The 17,814-nt window shown below is 30.6% G+C and overlaps 1 protein-coding gene across 1 annotated transcript in view; it reads left to right on the top strand.

The window, feature by feature from the left end:
- The window catches only part of LOC128552094 (epidermal growth factor receptor-like), a gene marked incomplete at its 3' end in the record, with an annotated part of 48,658 nt that overhangs the window by 12,368 nt on the left and 18,476 nt on the right, over positions 1-17,814 (top strand). The window lies entirely within an intron of this gene.

Below are 17,814 nucleotides of genomic sequence, written 5' to 3'. Positions count from 1 at the left end.
TGTCCAACTCCTCCCACACTATTAGCGGATTTGCTTCAATCTTTCACAGATGAACGAGCTTGATGTGCAGATGACCAAAACGAAAGGACTTTTTTCTGTGATTATTATTTCTGCAGTTATGGCCCTTTGATAGTTTTGCTTTAAAGAGTTTGGAGAAAAATCTTTTGCGTCCAACTCCGAAAACACTATTGAAAGGATATGTTTGAATGTTTCACAGATGAAGGATCTTCATGTGAAGATGACCATAAATAATAGACGGCCTCTAAAAAGGACCAAGTTCCCCTACCCCCAATTTGAAATAAATTGGCAAAGAACCTTATAATTATGCTACAGACCAAGTGCGACGATGATCTGTGGGAAGATGTCATTTAAGAAATTATTTTTTTTTTGTTTAATATCAGCTTCCCGACCATTCCGTTCACCAGACGGAGTAACTGCGGCGTCATGTATGAAACGTTCTCCCGGACGTCGTCAAAACAGCGGCCAGTAATCACTAAGCATCGTTAACGTAACTTTCGCGCCTGCCCTATTACTGTTCATATGAAATGCATTTAAGAAATGAAATGATTTTTTCGGTGCGCTAGCGATTCATGTTGAATTTGCCGATCCTATTCTGTCGTTCATTTCGCATGAACACCGAAAAAAATAGTTTCATTTCTTATATTTACATTATATTTCCTTTCCATTTATTAGTTGAGTGAGTGAGTTTTTCTGATCGCTCGATGTCCGGCGTCCGTCGTCTGTCGTCTGTCTGTCGTCCGTCAACATTTAGCTTGTGTATGCGATAGAGGCTGTATTTTTCAACTGATCTTCATGAATTTTGGTCAGAATGATTGCCTTGATGAAATCTAGGCCGAGTTCGAAAATGGGTCATCTGGGATCAAAAACTAGGTCACTAGTTCAAATCAAGTAAAAACCTTGTGTATGCGATAGAGGCTGTATTTTTCAATTGATCTTCATGAAATTTTGTCAGAATGATTATCTTGATGAAATCTAGGCCAAGTTCGAAAATGGGTCACCCAGGATCAAAAACTAGGTCACTAGGTCAAATCAAGGAAAAACCTTGTGTATGCGATAGAGGCTGTATTTTTCGTTTTATCTTCATGAATTTTGGTCAGAATGATAACCTTGATGAAATCTAGGGGAGTTCGAAAATGGGTCATCTGGGGTCAAAAACTAGGTCACTAGGTCAAATCAAGGAAAAACCTTGTGTATGCGATAGAGGCTGTATTTTTCAATTGATCTTCATGAAATTTAGTCAGAATGATTACCTTAATGAAATCTAGGCCAAATTCGAAAATGGGTCACCCGGGATCAAAAACTAGGTCACTAGGTCAAATCAAGGAAAAACCTTGTGTATGCGATAGAGGCTGTATTTTTCATCTTATCTTCATGCATTTTGGTCAGAATGATTACCTTGATAAAATCTAGGCCGAATAGGAAAATGGGTTATCTGGGGTTAAAAAGTAGGTCACTAGGTCAAATCAAAGAAAAACATTGTGTATGCGATAGAGGCTGTATTTTTCAACTGATCTTCATGAAATTTTGTCGGAATGATAATCTTGATGAAATCTAGGCCAATTTCGAAAATGGGTCATCTGGGGTCAAAAACTAGGTCACGAGGTCAAATCAAAGAAAAACCTTGTGTATGCGAAAGAGGCTGTATTTTTCAATTGATCTTCATGAATTTATGTCAGAATGATTGCCTTGATGAAATAAAAGTCAAGTTTGAATATGGGTCACCTGGGGTCAAAAACTAGGTCGCTAGGATATATCAAAGAAAAATGTTTTGTATGCGATAGAGGCTGTATTTTTTTATCGAGGTTGATGAAATTTAGTCAGAATGATTGCCTTGATCAAATCTAGATCAGATTCGAATGTAGGTCATCTTAGCTCAAAAACTAGGTCACTAGGTCAAATTGAAGAAAATGTTTGTTTACACTTAAGAGACCACATTTTTGATCCAATCTTAATGAAAATTGGTCAGAATATTTGTTTCCATGAAATCACTATGTCAAACATGTTTACACTGTTATGGTGTGTTTATCAGGTGAGCGACCTAGGGCCATCTTGGCCCTCTTGTAAACAAGATAATATTATAAATTGCACATATTTTGTGGCATTCAACATTAAAATCAGTTTCCCGGCCATTCTGTTCACCAGACGGAACAACGTTCTCCCTGACTATATGCGGACGTCGTCAAAATAGGGTCGGTTATCACTAAGCAGCGATGACGTTACTTTCACGCCTTTACTTTTGCTGTTAATACGAAATGAACGTCATAAAGTTCAATGGAAAAGAGTAGGGCGAATGTAAATATAATGTCATAATTTTCAATGGAAAAGAATAGGACGAATGTAAATATTTAAAGGTATTTCTATTTTCAGCTCTAGTGCCCCCATAAAGAGGCCAAGTGCCTCCATTTGAATAATTTTTGGACAGGAACTTATAACGATGCTAGGGCCTCCGTGGCCGAGTTGTTAAGGCCGCTGACTTCAAATCACTTGCCCCACATCGATGTGGGTTCGAGCCTCACTCGGGGCGTTGAATTCTTTATGTGAGGAAGCCATCCAGCTGGCTTACGGAAGGTCGGTGGTTCTACCAAGGTGCCCGCTCGGGATGAAATAATGCACGGAGGAGCACCTGGGGTCTTCCTCCACCATCAAAGCTGAAAAGTCGCCATATGACTTAAAATTATGTCGGTGCAACGTTAAACCCAACAAATATAATGATGCTACCAACCAAGTTTGTTAAAGATCCATCTGGCGGTTCAGGAGAAGAACTCGTTTAAAGGTCTTTCTTTTTTAGGGGCCAAGGTGAACCAGTTGATAGAGAATCATGCCAGGATGCTACTGATTAAGTTTAGAGTAATTCTGACCAGTAAGTTCAGAGGAAAAGATGTCTAAGTAAAAATGCTGATGCAGGACGATAGATGAAGGACGATGGACGCCAGACGCCTGACCATTCACCTATACTAAAAGCTCATAGGAGTGAGCTTGTCGGTCGGTCGGTCAGCCGGTCTGTCCGTTGGTTTTCGTGGTTTCCGGACAATAACTCATGAAAGGATTTACAGACTTGAATAAATTTTGGTACAAAAGTGTAACACCATAGTAGTATAGAAAATACCGAAATTGGCACTTTGACCTCATATTGACCTCTTATCCTTAACTCAAATCGACCACTGCTGACCCAGTACCCTTGGTACTGTGAAAACCTCTGGTTTAAACAAATGAAAACCTCTGGTTTAACCGCAGGTTTTAACAAAGTGAAGAAAACATATATTTTATTTAAAATATATTTTATTAAAAACCCGGAAGAAAACTTTACACTCCACACTGAAAAACAATTTACAATAGCTTTAGCCTAATATCAATTTGATGACGCACGGTGTGTTTACAAATGTAAACATATCGGTTAACTTTATGAATGAAATAGTAAATACCATTCCCATTTAAACTACCCTGTTTTGTTTGATTTAAATCCGATACGTTTACACTTTACGCTTTACAGTATAAATAACCTGCCAAAGTTTTGCCAAAAAGTTTGCCAAAGTGGCAGAAACTGACACATTGCTGCCTTCGTGGCAGAAATTTGGCAGAAATTTAATATAAGTGTTTTATCAAATTTAAACAAAAAACGGGAGAATTTTGCTTAAGGCAGTTGGTTCTTCTTGTGGCAGAAAGAAATCTATGTTTGTTAAAAGTACAACAGGAGGTAATTTAGATATTCATAAAGCAATATTACCTTTATTACCTAAGAAAGGTTTAACACTCCGAGGATTCAACTATTGCGGGCCAGGAAATCCTTTAGATAATGGACTGTCAATGAACTGGACGCAGTATGCATGGCCCATGATTTTTGCTATGATACTAGTACAAATAAAAGTGAATGCGACAAAAAAAAATGTTATCTAATTTTAAGAACACTAAATCAAAAACATTTGGAGAAAAGATTGCAAAACATTTAGTTGGAAAACCTGCAATTAATATGAAATATAAACTTGGACTCGGGCAAAAACAAAAATCAAAAAATGGGAAAAAGGGGTAGAGTATTTACTTGAACGTAAGTCCTTGGGAGCTAAAAGCTCACTCAAAAAGACCCCCGAAATAACATGGAGTGATTAATTAGCAGAAGAATTACATAAACCAATTAAACGAAAATTTATGAAACGAAGAGTGATAGTTAGTGATATTGATGATACTTGGTCTGCTGATTTAGTCGATATGCAAGCTTTTTCAAAATATAATAAAGGTGTGAAGTACTTATTAACCGTTATTGACGTGTTTAGCAAATATGTTTGGGTTATTTCATTAAAGAATAAAACTGGAGAATCTGTTACTGAAGCATTTGATAAAATAATTTTGGAAGGTAGAACACCTACAAATTTATGGGTAGATGAAGGAAAAGAGTTTTATGATAAAAAATTTGAATCATTTTTGAATAAAAATAAGATTAACATGTATCATACATTTAATGAAGGAAAAACTGTAGTAACTGAAAGATTTAATAGAAGTTTAAAAAGAATAATGTGGAAATATTTTACAGCAAATAATACTTACACTTATTTAGATAATTTGCAGGAAATTGTTGATAAATATAACAAAAGAAAACATTCTAGTATAAAAATGACACCGACTGAAGCCAGTAAAAACTTAAATAAAGGTACTGTTTACTTTAATTTATATGGTAATCTAAAGATACCAAAGAGTAAACCAAAGTTTAAAATTGGTGATCGAGTTTGCTTAAGCAAACTTAAACGACATTTTGAAAAAGGATATACACCAAACTGGACAGAGGAAATATTTATAATTTATGGAATTAATAATACAAATCCCAGAACATACACTATAAAAGATTTGAATAATGAAATAATTCAGGGTTCATTTTATGAGCAAGAACTTTTACCTACTAAACAAGAGGTTTTTAGAATAAAAAAAGTTATAAGACGAGACTATAAGAAAAAACAAGCTTTAGTAAAGTGGAAAGGTTATAGTGAAAAATTTAATAGTTGGATTCCGTTTAGTGAATTGGAAGAAATTTAAATTTAAAAAATATATTATATAAATGAGTAATAAAAATCTAATTTCTAATGGAATAGAAACAATAGATCAATTAATTATTCACTTGGCTAAACTTGCTGTTGCTTACAGAAAAAGTTATAAGTTTTGTGGAAGAGTAAATACAGGATTACAAATTACAGCAGGTATCTTTGGTTGCTCGGCTGCATTAGCACTTGTTCCAGCTATTCCTATATTTGTAGCAGTTGCTGGCGCTGTTCCATCAGTAATTACTATATTTATTAATAGACTGAAAGTTGAAGACAAGAAAAATATTTTAAAATTACATCACCACAAAATAAAACAACTAATAACAAAAGCACGAATTGGAAAAGTAAATAAAAAAGAAGAGAAAAAAGTTATTGAAGATATTTTTACAATACTGTTAGAAATGCAGGAAGAAAAATACTATTCAATGCCTCATGAATGTATATGAAGGAATTTAAACTTAACGGATATAGAAATAAAAAAGAAGAAGAGTTGTATTTAATTTAGATTGCTGAGTTTATTTTTTACGTGCATTTTTTAAAGATTTTTTTTTTGTATAAGTATATTAGATAAACGGTAAATAGAAAGGTAGATAGAATGATTATGCCAAAATTATCTTGCACTTTAGGAGAAATAATGAATGAAGATAGAAATTCATATAAAAAAGTACTAAAAAGAAGAAACGTTATTAAATCAAAACTTGATCAAATAGTTAGCGATGAATATAAAAGACATGTGATTGATAAATTACAAAATGATATATTTCCTTATCTTTTAGAAAAGAATATAGATTTATTTGAATGGGATTGTTATTGTTTATTACCTGAGCTTCCGGCGGTATCTTTACATGAAGACGAAAATAATGTAAGGTTATGTGATTGCTCTAGACCAAATAACCATCGAAATAATTCTAAAAGGGTTATTGCAACCGATTGTGACACTAATGAAGAAAAAATATAAAGAAGCACTTACGCAACATCTAAAGACCTTGATATTAATTCTTGGTTAATAAAAATGCGCTGTGAAGGGAAAAACTGAGTAAAAAGTGAAAAATCTAAAACAAATGGGAGAAAGTATAAAATTAAATGTTTTATTTCTTCTTAAACTTTATATATATATATATATATATTTTTTTTTTTTTTTTTTTTTTTTTTTTGCTAAATGATTTTTTTCTAAATATGATATATAGATGGTTGTCAGAGAAATTGAGAGGTCTTCAAATCTATATATTAAGAAATTTGAAATTAAAATTGAATATACAAATGATCCAAAAAATCAATTATATTTAACTTATTTAACTATAGAAGACTCATTTGATATTCTTAAATCTGAACTTAAAACTTTAAAAGGTATAAAAATAAATGTTGTTTTAAAAATAACTTTTGCAAAAAATAGTAAAACAGATACAATATATAAATCAGTTTATTTTCAATCAAAAGCTTTAATTATTTATACAAACGAAATAATAAAAGCACTTTACGCCAAGCCTTTGATGAAATAATAAATAGAATTGGTAACTGGATTTCAGAAGGAAGTGGCTGGAGAATAGAGTCAGTTGATGTTCATTATATAAATAGATATAAATATACACCGCTGGCTGCTTCAAGTTATTTAGAATTACCCAAACCATTACAACATCCAATGAAAGGATTAATAAATATAAAGAATGATGATAATGAATGTTTTAGATGGTGCCATTTAGCTTACAAATTTCCTGTTGAAAAAAACCCTCAAAGAGTTTCAAATTACAAAAAAGCATATAGAAAAACTCATTATAAAGGAATAAAATTTCCTGTAACATTAAATCAAATACCTAAAAAAGAAACTCAGAATGATATTTCATTTAATATATTTGGTTATGAAGATAATAATGTTTATCCATTGTACATTTCAAAATATCAGTATGAAGAACACTGTGACATGTTGTTAAATAATAAAGATAAGATAACACATTATGTTTGGATAAAAGATTTTAATAGGTAAATGTGTAACAAAACCAAAGATCAACATAAAAAACATGTTTGCAAATCATGTTTTCAAACTTTTTCTCAAGAAAGAATATTAAATGAACATATTCCCAATTGTTTAGCTATTAATGGTATTCAAGCTGTAAAAATGCCAAAAGAGGGAAGTAAAATACATTTTAAAAATTATCATAAAGGCTTAGCCGTACCTTTTGTAATTTATGCTGATTTTGAATCAATAACTAGAAAAATATCTACTGTTTTGCCGTCACCTAAATTTTCATTTACTGAACCATATCAAAACCATATAGATTGTGGTTACGGTTATAAAGTTGTTTGTTGTTATGACTTTAAATATACTAAACCAACACAAGTTTACAGAGGTCCTAATGCAGTTTATAAGTTTATTGAAAAAATGCTTGAGGAAGAGGAATATTGTAAGGAAATATTTAATGAAAACTTTAACAAAGATTTGAAAATGTCTCAAAAAAGATGAAGCTTTATTTAAAAAACAAACCTTTTGTCATATTTGTGGAAAAGAATATAAGGAAAATGAAAATCCTGTACGAGATCATTGTCATATAACAGGAAAATTTAGGGGAAGTGCTCATTCAGAATGTAATATTAATTTTAGACTAACAGACAAAATTCCTGTTATTTTTCATAATTTAAGAGGTTATGATGGTCATTTTATTATGCAACAAATAGGAAAATTTAAAAAAGAAATCGATGTTATTCTTAATAATATGGAAAGATATATGGCATTTATGGTAAGTGATTTGATTTTTTAGATAGTTTTCAATTTATGTCTCAACCATTGGATAACTTAGTAAAAAATATTCCAGAATTTAAGTACACTTCTCAAGAATTTAAAAATGAAAAAGAAAAAAAAGTATCTCCTAAAAAAGAGTTTTATTCAATTTTAAACGAAACACACATATCTGACAACGAATATGAGCATGCTAAAATGTTTGGAATAAATTTGAAATAAAAACAATGGGAGAATATCATGATCAATATTTAAAAACTGACGTATTATTTTTAGCTGATGTTTTAGAAAACTGTGTTTGGATTATTATAAACTTGATACCTATAACTATATACCTTGCCATTACTTTAGTAGTCCTGGTTTAGCTTGGGATGCAATGTTAAAAATGACTGGAATAAATTTGGATTTAATAACTGATATTGATATGTATCTTTTTATTGAAAAGGGACTAAGAGGAGGAATAAGTTATATAGCTAATCGTTACAGCAAAGCAAACAATAAATATATGAAAAACTATAATCCTAAATTTTAATCTAAATACATTATGTACCTCGACGCCAATAACCTCTACGGTTGGGTCATGTGCCGACCTTTACCCTCTGGAAATTTTAAATGGGTTACTTTAAAACAATATAAGAAATTAATTGCAAAAGGTGAAACTAACTTTATAATTGAATGTGATCTTGAATATCCATAAGAATACATGGTATTCGCAATGATTATCCTTTAGCTCCTAAAACAATTAAGATACCAGACGAGTGGCTTTCAAATTATAGTAAAAATATTAAAAAAGAATTTGAAATAGGAAAATGTAATGTAAAAAATTAGTTCCAACTTTAATAAAAAAACAAAACTATGTTGTCCATTTTAAAAATCTTGAACTATATGCACAATTAGGATTAAAAGTAACAAAAATACATAGAATATTAACTTTTGATGAAAGTCCTTGGTTAAAGGGATATATTGATTTTAATACTCAAAAAAGATCTAAGCAAAAAATTCTTTTAAAAAAGACTTTTTTAAACTCATGAACAACTCTGTATTCGGTAAGACCATAGAGAATTTACGCAAAAGAATCAATATTAAATTAACACACGATGAAAATATTTTATTGAAGTATATAGCGAAACCTTCATTTGTTAGTTCAACAATGTTTAATAAGAATTTATTTGGTATTCATAGAATAAAAAAAAGTTTATTATTAAACAGACCTTGTTATGTTGGAATGTGCATTCTTGATTTATCAAAATATTTAATGTATGATTTTCATTATAATTACATTAAGGAAAAGTTTAAAGGTAATTGTAAATTACTATTCACAGACACTGATTCATTATGTTATGAAATAAATACCGAAGATGCATATGAGGATTTTTATAAGGACAAAGATTTATTTGATAATAGTGATTATTTTGATAATAATAAAAAAGTAATTGGAAAATTCAAGATGAAGCTGCCGGAATTTCCATTGTTGAATTTGTTGGATTAAGAAGTAAAATGTATTCATATCTATTAGAAAATGAAGTTAACATTAAAAAATGTAAAGAAATATAAAAAACATGTTGTTAAGAAAACAATAGTTCATGAAAATTACAAAGATACTTTGTTTAATTCAACCCAAATTAACCATACCTTTAAAGTTATTCGTTCTGATAAGCACAATCTTTTCAGTTATGCTATTAATAAAACATCTTTATCATGTTATGACGATAAAAGATATATTCTTGATAATGGTATTAATACATTAGCTTACGGTTATATAAACTGTTACACAGAACCATAAATTGTTAATTGAATATTTTTAACGTTTAAACCATATATATAAATAACATCATTTGTTTTAAATTGATCAGCATAATTAATAGAAATAGATTCATTTTTTTCTGTTATTTTTTGCATTGTAACTTTGAAGAATTTTATTTTCTTTGCTTTTTAATTCCAAAATAACATCTCCTTTATCTAATTTAATTGCATCTAAAGGAATAATTAAAATGCAATTTTGTTTAATTGTTACATTATTACCATTTTGAACTAAACCAGGACTAGCATTTACAACATTCCATTTAAATAACCCAACAGCATCTTCTGTTGCGGATGTTAAAAAGAATGGAGTTTTTTTTACTATTTGCCTTTCTATTTTACTTACTTTTTCATTTATATTATTGAATATTCCCGTTATATAAAATGGAAATAAATGGAAAGAAATCAATTAACTAGATAGAATCTAACATAACTTCCTGGTTCGATAGTATATTGGGCACTTCGAGGCAACATAATTAATGGAATATCTTCATGATAAATTTTAAAATACATTTCTTTGCTTAAATTAATTTTTTTTCTTGAAAACATATGTATATTGAAAACCATTTTGTTTAACCTCAGGTGATATATACTCTTTTCCATTTGTCTGATCACCCCGCCAGTCAAAAATAAAATTAAATCTAAATCCTCCAGGACGAGTGTTTACGAAGTCTATGATAATGTTTACTTCAATTATGTAATCTCCATCTTGTTGGACTAGAAATACACTCTTTTCCACTCCATGAAAAAATATATATTTATGATTCATTTTAATAAAACTTTTATAATCTATAATCTATAATCTTATTAGCTCGTATTCCAAATAATGCAAAAAAAATCTTCCGTCTCTAATACCTTTTGTTGTAACTGTTTATCTTCAATATCATATCTTTTTCCACTAAAATGTTGTTTTACATGTAGTTGTCTGCTAGTGAAGTATTCAAAAAGAAACACTTCACGTCTTACTTTTTCTAGTTCATCTTCCAAAGCCTTATATGTACTTTTATGTTCAAGAATTACTTCAGCTAAATCATCAACTCGTTTTGTTGTAGCAACTTAAGAAGCAGACAAATTGTCAACAGCACTTTTTGTTCTAGCTAATCGTGTTTCTTGTTTTAAAAAAACAAACATTTTTTACTTTTGTAATTTCTTCGGCATTAGAGGTAATTGCTTCAGCATTAGAGGAAATTGATTCTCCTTGTTTAACTGATTTTTCAACTACAAAGTCCAGTTCATTTTTTTTTTTTTTTTTTTCAATTTTATCATTAAATTTGTTAATATCTTTTTGTAACAGACCTGTAAGTTTAATTAATTCCGCGTACTTTAAATTGTGACGTGTGTCAACAATACTAACCAAGTTCCGAAATTGTTTCTTAAATTTTTCTAAGTTAGAATTAAACTCTTTTCTAAGGTTGTCTAATGTTGTATCTTTGTGAAGCTGCCTTTTCAAGTTCAGATTTATATTCTGCAAATTTTTTTGAAAAGTTAATATCTATTTTATTTATTTTTGTTCTGATTTCTAACTGATACATATTTTGTAACTTTTTCTCGGCTTCAGTAATCTTGTCTTTTAGTTCTTCAAGTTTAATCATACTATCTATTAATTCCTGAGTTTGCTCATGTAAATTTTTTTAATTAACCCGGAATACTTCTTTAATCTGACTATCTGTTAAATCAGATTTCTTTTCAAGTTCTTCCATTGCATCAGACATAGCTTTCATTTCTTTTTCAATTTTATCTTGTAACTCAACCATTAATGTTTCATTGTTTTTTTTTTAAAGTTTTTTGTTAATTCTTCAATATTTTTTACTTCTGTTTCTAATGTTTGTTTTATACGTTTGATATCTTCAAGTTTAGAGTCTTTTATTACCCTTTGAATTTTTTTATAAAAAAACCGTCTTGGGACTGCATCAGCGGGTTTATCTGGATTTCCTAGGTTGATTATTTCATTACCTCCCATATCTAATGGTTTGTTCTTTTGTTATAAAGTTCCTTATTTTTATGAAGATACGAGTCCATGTCCTTTTTAAGCGTTTAGAATTGTTTTCTAGTGGCATAATCACTTAAATCAATATCAAATTTAACTTTGCTTATACTGTCGGGTTCACTTATTTGTTTTACATCATTAAAAACTCCCATCTATATAATTTCTGTAAAGCATTAAATTTTCTTAAAAACTTCCTTGGTTTGTCAGCATATAAGAAATCATATTTTTGTTTTATTGCATTAGCAAAAGAATCACGATCTATATTTTGTTCATTACAAATCATATCACTTTCCCTTTTTTCTGGACTTTCAAACTAAATATAATGAGAACAGTTAATTCGGATATTTCTTGGTGTTTTAAAGTGACTGGTTTAAATAAATAAAAGAACAGTTTTTGTGATGTCCTTGAATAAAGTATTTTGTTATTTCATTTTGAACCTTTTTTTTTCTTCACATACAAAATCATCAAATATGACTACTTTTTGTTTTTCTGATTTAAGATCATTAACTTCAATTATTTCATTATTAGAATATTCAAGTATTTTATTTGGATCTACTTTAATTCTTTTTGCAATTTCATTTAAGTGGTCTATTAAATCCTGATATTTAGATTGTTCTAGGTTTTTTAGCATACAGGTATAATTTATCATAATATATAAGAGGTTCTCGAAGCATATGCATTAGTGTATTTGTTTTTCCTGATCCGGAAGATCCACATATTAACATTCTAAAACATGAATCTGGCATAAAAGGATATTGCTCAATTTGCTTAAAGTTATTAGATATATCACTTTTTGTATCATAATTAGGAATATTCATTATATAATAATATTACATTATCTTACATTATGTTACAATATCTTACATTATCTTACATTATTATATAAATGCTAGCAAACCTAAAGAAATGAGAGAAATAAACAACCTAGTTGAACAAAAAGTAGGAGCTCTTAGAGACGAAATAAGAAGAGAAGGATTCAGAAAAGCTACTGGTCGAGAAATGTATACTGAAATTTATAAACCAATTACAGAAGGAATAGAAAGTCAAAAAGAAGAATTGTCAAGTCAGTTAAAAGCATTACCTGGAATTAAAGAGCAATTAGCATTAATTCCAAAAAGTATTTCAGAAGATTTAGTACAAGGTATTACTGAATTAACTAAAGGAATGCAAGAAGCAGAAAAATCCAAAATACAAGATGCTGAAAAATCTAAAATACAAGAATATATACCAATAAATTGGGGAGATGAATTTAAAGATTTAGAAGATTATGGAAGAGAAAAGATGGGAATCAAAAAACTGTTACCACCAGAAATAATAATGACGAAAGAAGAGATTAGTAAATTATCAAAAGAAGAGATTAAAGAATTTGAAGAAAACTATACGCCAACACTAACAAAAGACGGATCTATTAGATTCTTATCTAAAAAAAGAATTAAAGAATTTTAACATAAGGATTGGGATGCGGATGAAGAGGCTAAAGAATTTCCTGAAGAATTGGGGGCAAAACTGAAAAAAAGGATAAACTTCGTCATGTGAGCGCAAAAACTGGATAACTGACATTTTCATAATTTTTCAGGAGAGCCAAAAAACTAATGACTCCTATTTTAATTTGAGCTCCTTTTATATGTGTATAACTTTCCAACAGTTGAAAATACATGAATTTATACCTTAGATGTATTTTTTATAAAATCATTACTTTAAAAGAGTTTTTTGTTAAATATGCATATAGCTTGATTTTGTTCCGAAATTGTTTTGTGCAAAAACAGGTTAAATGCTCATAACTGGCTTTTGCATCATTTTTGTGTGTGCAAAAAGTAGCTATGTGCACTTTCTAATGTATATTTGCACAACCAGCTTCAAAATAAAGCTTTGTATATGCTTAGATAATAAGAAGAATAGATTTCAAAGTTGACTCACACTCATGACTAGTATGTTTAAAGAGCATCTGCATGATTAAAGATACTATATTGTATTGCGGGATATGTTAACTTTACTACATTCAGTTACACTTGGTGTTACGGGTATTTATTATAACTATTTATGTTAATGACTTTAAAATGTAGAAACCTAGTGCAAGCCAGTGACTGAAATTGATTACTTATTAATCTCAATATTATAATCTTAATTAACAGTCTAATGCAACATAACAAAGGGGTCCGGCACATGAGTGGATTGAGATATGTGACTTATTTTTGTGTCCTAGAGGGTATAAAAAAACATACTAATATGACTACTCCCTAGAATATTATTATGGCTCAGTGCTCTAGGACACAAAAATTAGTCACAAAACTCATGTGCTGGACCCCTTTGCAACATAATATAGACAGATAATTTTATTCCTCCAATAATTTAAAGTATAGCACAAATACAGTCTCCAACAGAAAAGTTGTTAAATAGAATGATGGTAATTGTCATTTTCTAAATTATTCATAATCAACATGCAAATGTTTTATTTTACCTGTCAGGACTACAGTTAAATAAATGTGGTTGATAGTCGCTTAATAAAAATGCTGTTTAATGGAATGTATTTATGTACCGAAAACGTTCCGTAGGGATTTTGACTTGTCGTTTAATAAAAAAAAATCGCTTAATAGAGGTGGTCGCAAGTACGATGCCAACTGCAATGCCATTAGATTTAATAATTTATAATTACATAATAAGGTTAGTATAATTATTATATAATTTCATAGCACAACACTTTTCTTGGCATCATTTCATTTAAACATTGGACACTGCTAAAGATGAGATTTATTCTGTGTAGTGTAATTGTGACTGCAATATGTTGTACTGATAATTTCAGTATATGAACATTACCCTATACTGCAAACTTATGCATATGTGCAGGGAGTCGTGGTGGGGGGGGGGGGGGGGGGGATGAGGGGAGTACCATTTTTTGAGTATATATACCGGTATATTTTCTTCTTATTTATAAGACCATACTGATGATTGCATCCTAAAAGCTCACTAGAATTCAGCAGTTGGCTGTTGAAATATTCAGAACCATCTGCAGTAATACTTCCAACAAAGATCTTGTACCCCAATAAAGATTTCTACATAAAATATACTCAGCTTTACTGAAAAGTTACTACCCTAATGGGCCTTATATTTTAAAAATGCATTGGACTGTGTTAAAAGCATAATACGACTACATTTTTGATGCAACTGAGACGTCACTGGTGAAAAGATTTGTCAAGTTCGATTAACTACATTTGAGCCATGGGCTGCATGTGCAAAATGACTTTTTCCAGCAATGTCGACATGTACGAAAATTCTATCGCAAATCATTTATCGCACTTGAATGTTAGTCGACAGACTAAAAGGAATACGTTAAAAAAATAGAATATCCTTGCTAAGAATGCCACGTTTAAGGCACGATCAACACCATCAGGCCATTGGCATGGTTGACGCCGAACTTTCATGTCGTGAAATTGCACGTCGTATGTGCTTTTCTCATCTGACAGTCATGAAATTGGTTAGGAGACATGATCAGACAGGGTCTATGAGTAATGAACCACGCACAGACCATGAAAAAGTGACGTGGATATTGTATAAAAAAGTAAAGAGGTATATATTAAGACGTAACTTTTCAATGATGCCCAGTATACATTTTTTTCCAAGATTTGATGACAATACATAACTTAAACAAAAGTAATCGACAACCATAATCAGTGTTGAAATCTCCTTAGAATTCAGGATTTAGCAAATTGCAAAATTTTACGCCCCACCCCCTATACAGAAATAATACAACATTTTCTCAAAATAAAATGTAATATAAGATGTAATGTGCCTTATGCAAGTACATATAGCTATTATCTAAAGGCATATAGCTTTGAAACTTATTTTTCCTTTTTGTATGTCAAAATATCAACCCCACCGTATCAACTCCCATAACTCTGACATGCATTTTGCCAATTATGCCCTCTTCTTGACTTTGAAAATAAATCCTGGTTACTGTTATAAAGTTTGGGTACAAGTAACTCCAAAACTAATGCATAATATTGATTTGAAACTTCACTTTTGTCTTCAGGGTTATTAAACTAGGTAATAGCATCAAGACCCATAAACCTGAGATGCATTTTGACCAAACTATGCCCCCTTTTGGACTTAGAAAAACCTAGTTAAAATTTGGCATGCAAGTTCCTATCTCCAAAACTAATGTATATATTGAATTGAAGCCTCACTTGTGGCTTCAGGCTAATAAATCAAGGTGAAAGCACAAGTCCCAAGCCTTTTGGACATAAAGAAAATCCTAGCTAAAGTTTTGCATTCAAGTTAACTAATGCAGATACTGGATTGAATCTATATAGATATTTTAACATTCATGGTAATATTCCACAATTCGAATAGTCGAGCTTTTGCAAGGACAGCTTTTGTTAAGAATAGCCCTCAAACACAGACTAAATAATGTGAATAACAGTATTTATAATTTCAACATAGTTCATCTCAGACTGTGATGAACTGATTATAAACTCTGTGTAAAATTTCATTAGCTATAGAACTGTAAATTATGAACTACAGCATCTGTCATTTGTTGTCATTGGAAATAAGTTGAAAAATAATCTTAACTGACGTTGTGTCATCAAGAACTGGCAGTAGCTGAAAACATCTCTCACTGTTGAACAAAACAGAACTCAAGACGTTAAGGTATTGGACCCCTAATAGTAATGTTGATTGTTGAAAGAATGGCATTTGCTTGGTATATTCTTAAAGTTGACCGTGTTTTGCACTGTGTTGAAATTTTTAAACAACTTATATATATAATTCATGATTTTTCCTCAAGCTCAAGTAGAGTCAAATTTCAAAATGATGGCCACTATCCAAAATGTTCGCAGAGAATTCATTTTACCATTAATTTTGATAAAAGAAAAGAAACATCAAACTATTGGTTAAGAATTATAAAACACTACATAAAACTGACAACGTATCTTTTTTCTAGGGTGCCTTAAGTAAACGGAGTTAATGAGACAGAATTCTAACTCCAACATTGAAAAATTAAAGTCGAATCCTGCAAGTCTGTTTTGAATTTTGCTCACTACATTCAAAAATAACCTTGGGGCAGAAGTAAAACTATATACCAACATTTCTTCCACAATATGTAATCTAAAGAGTGAATGTAAAATAGAGAACTTTTACCCCTTTTAACTCAGTATTTTTAAAGATGTCTAACTCTACCCTTTCTATTTCAGAGTACAATAAATATTAATTTGTACAATTAATCAATAATACGTCTTGAAAGAAGTAAAAACTTACAAGAAAAAAAATGAAAATAAGGAAAAAAATATTTGCTCCCTGTGGGGCTTGAACCAAAGGGGACTACTACATCATATAATTTTAAAGGTTTTGGGGTGGTCTGGGGTATAGTAACCCTTATTTATAGACTATAATAGACCACCCCAAAACCTTTATGTGAATAGTGGTTACTATACTCCAGACCACCCCAAAACCTTTATGTGATGTACCCCTTTGGCTTGAACCTACCCCCCCCCCCCCCCCCCACCCAAAAAAAACAAAAAAACTTGCTGTCAATATGGTAGGAATTGAATACTCTTGACTTCAAAAAGGAGGTACTCTATTACGGGTCTAATACCTTTAGCACTCCAACATCACCAGCACCCTACATTTTGATTTTTTCTTTGTTTAATGATAAAAATTTCATTAAAATACAAACTTTTCTCAAGTGAAACAATAATTCTATGAAACTTCTATAAATGACAGAAATGTTTCTCTTAAAAACTCAGCAGAATATTTTGTGTTTAAAATACAAAAATATTGCAGGATGGGGTCCCCCACGAGAAGTTTCCCCCACCCTGCTACACCTTAGTATACATACATACATATAATTATATTACTTGTGTATACACCATTTGAGTCAGGGATGCCCCCAATGCATCATTGTTCCTAAAAACTGCAAGAATACATGTTTTAAAGCATAGAATTCAGATCCCAGAGCAATTCTTTAGAAAATTCTGCTGGTTACGCTCGCAAATCTGGTATCAGTAATATTAAATTATGCTGAAGTCCAGGAGAGTGAAGAAAACAGACCTACTGTCCTCTAGTTTATACAAGATATTTTGCTTCTTCACCCTTTCTCTACCTATTAGACTGCTAGTGCCTTGTATTAGAAAGGCAATTATTATTCAAATAAACTGAAAAACATTTTTTTATCATTTTTGCTCAGAGAAGTTTACTACTATGCTTTAATCAAAGAGACTTGCATTTAGCTATTTTATTTGTACTTAGGCAAATTA

This window comes from Mercenaria mercenaria, unplaced genomic scaffold (assembly GCF_021730395.1).
Source record: "Mercenaria mercenaria strain notata unplaced genomic scaffold, MADL_Memer_1 contig_2030, whole genome shotgun sequence".
In the NCBI taxonomy this organism is placed as follows: Eukaryota; Metazoa; Mollusca; class Bivalvia; order Venerida; family Veneridae; genus Mercenaria; species Mercenaria mercenaria.
Note: the sequence above shows the minus strand (reverse complement) of the source record. Positions and strands in the feature narration are given on the sequence as shown.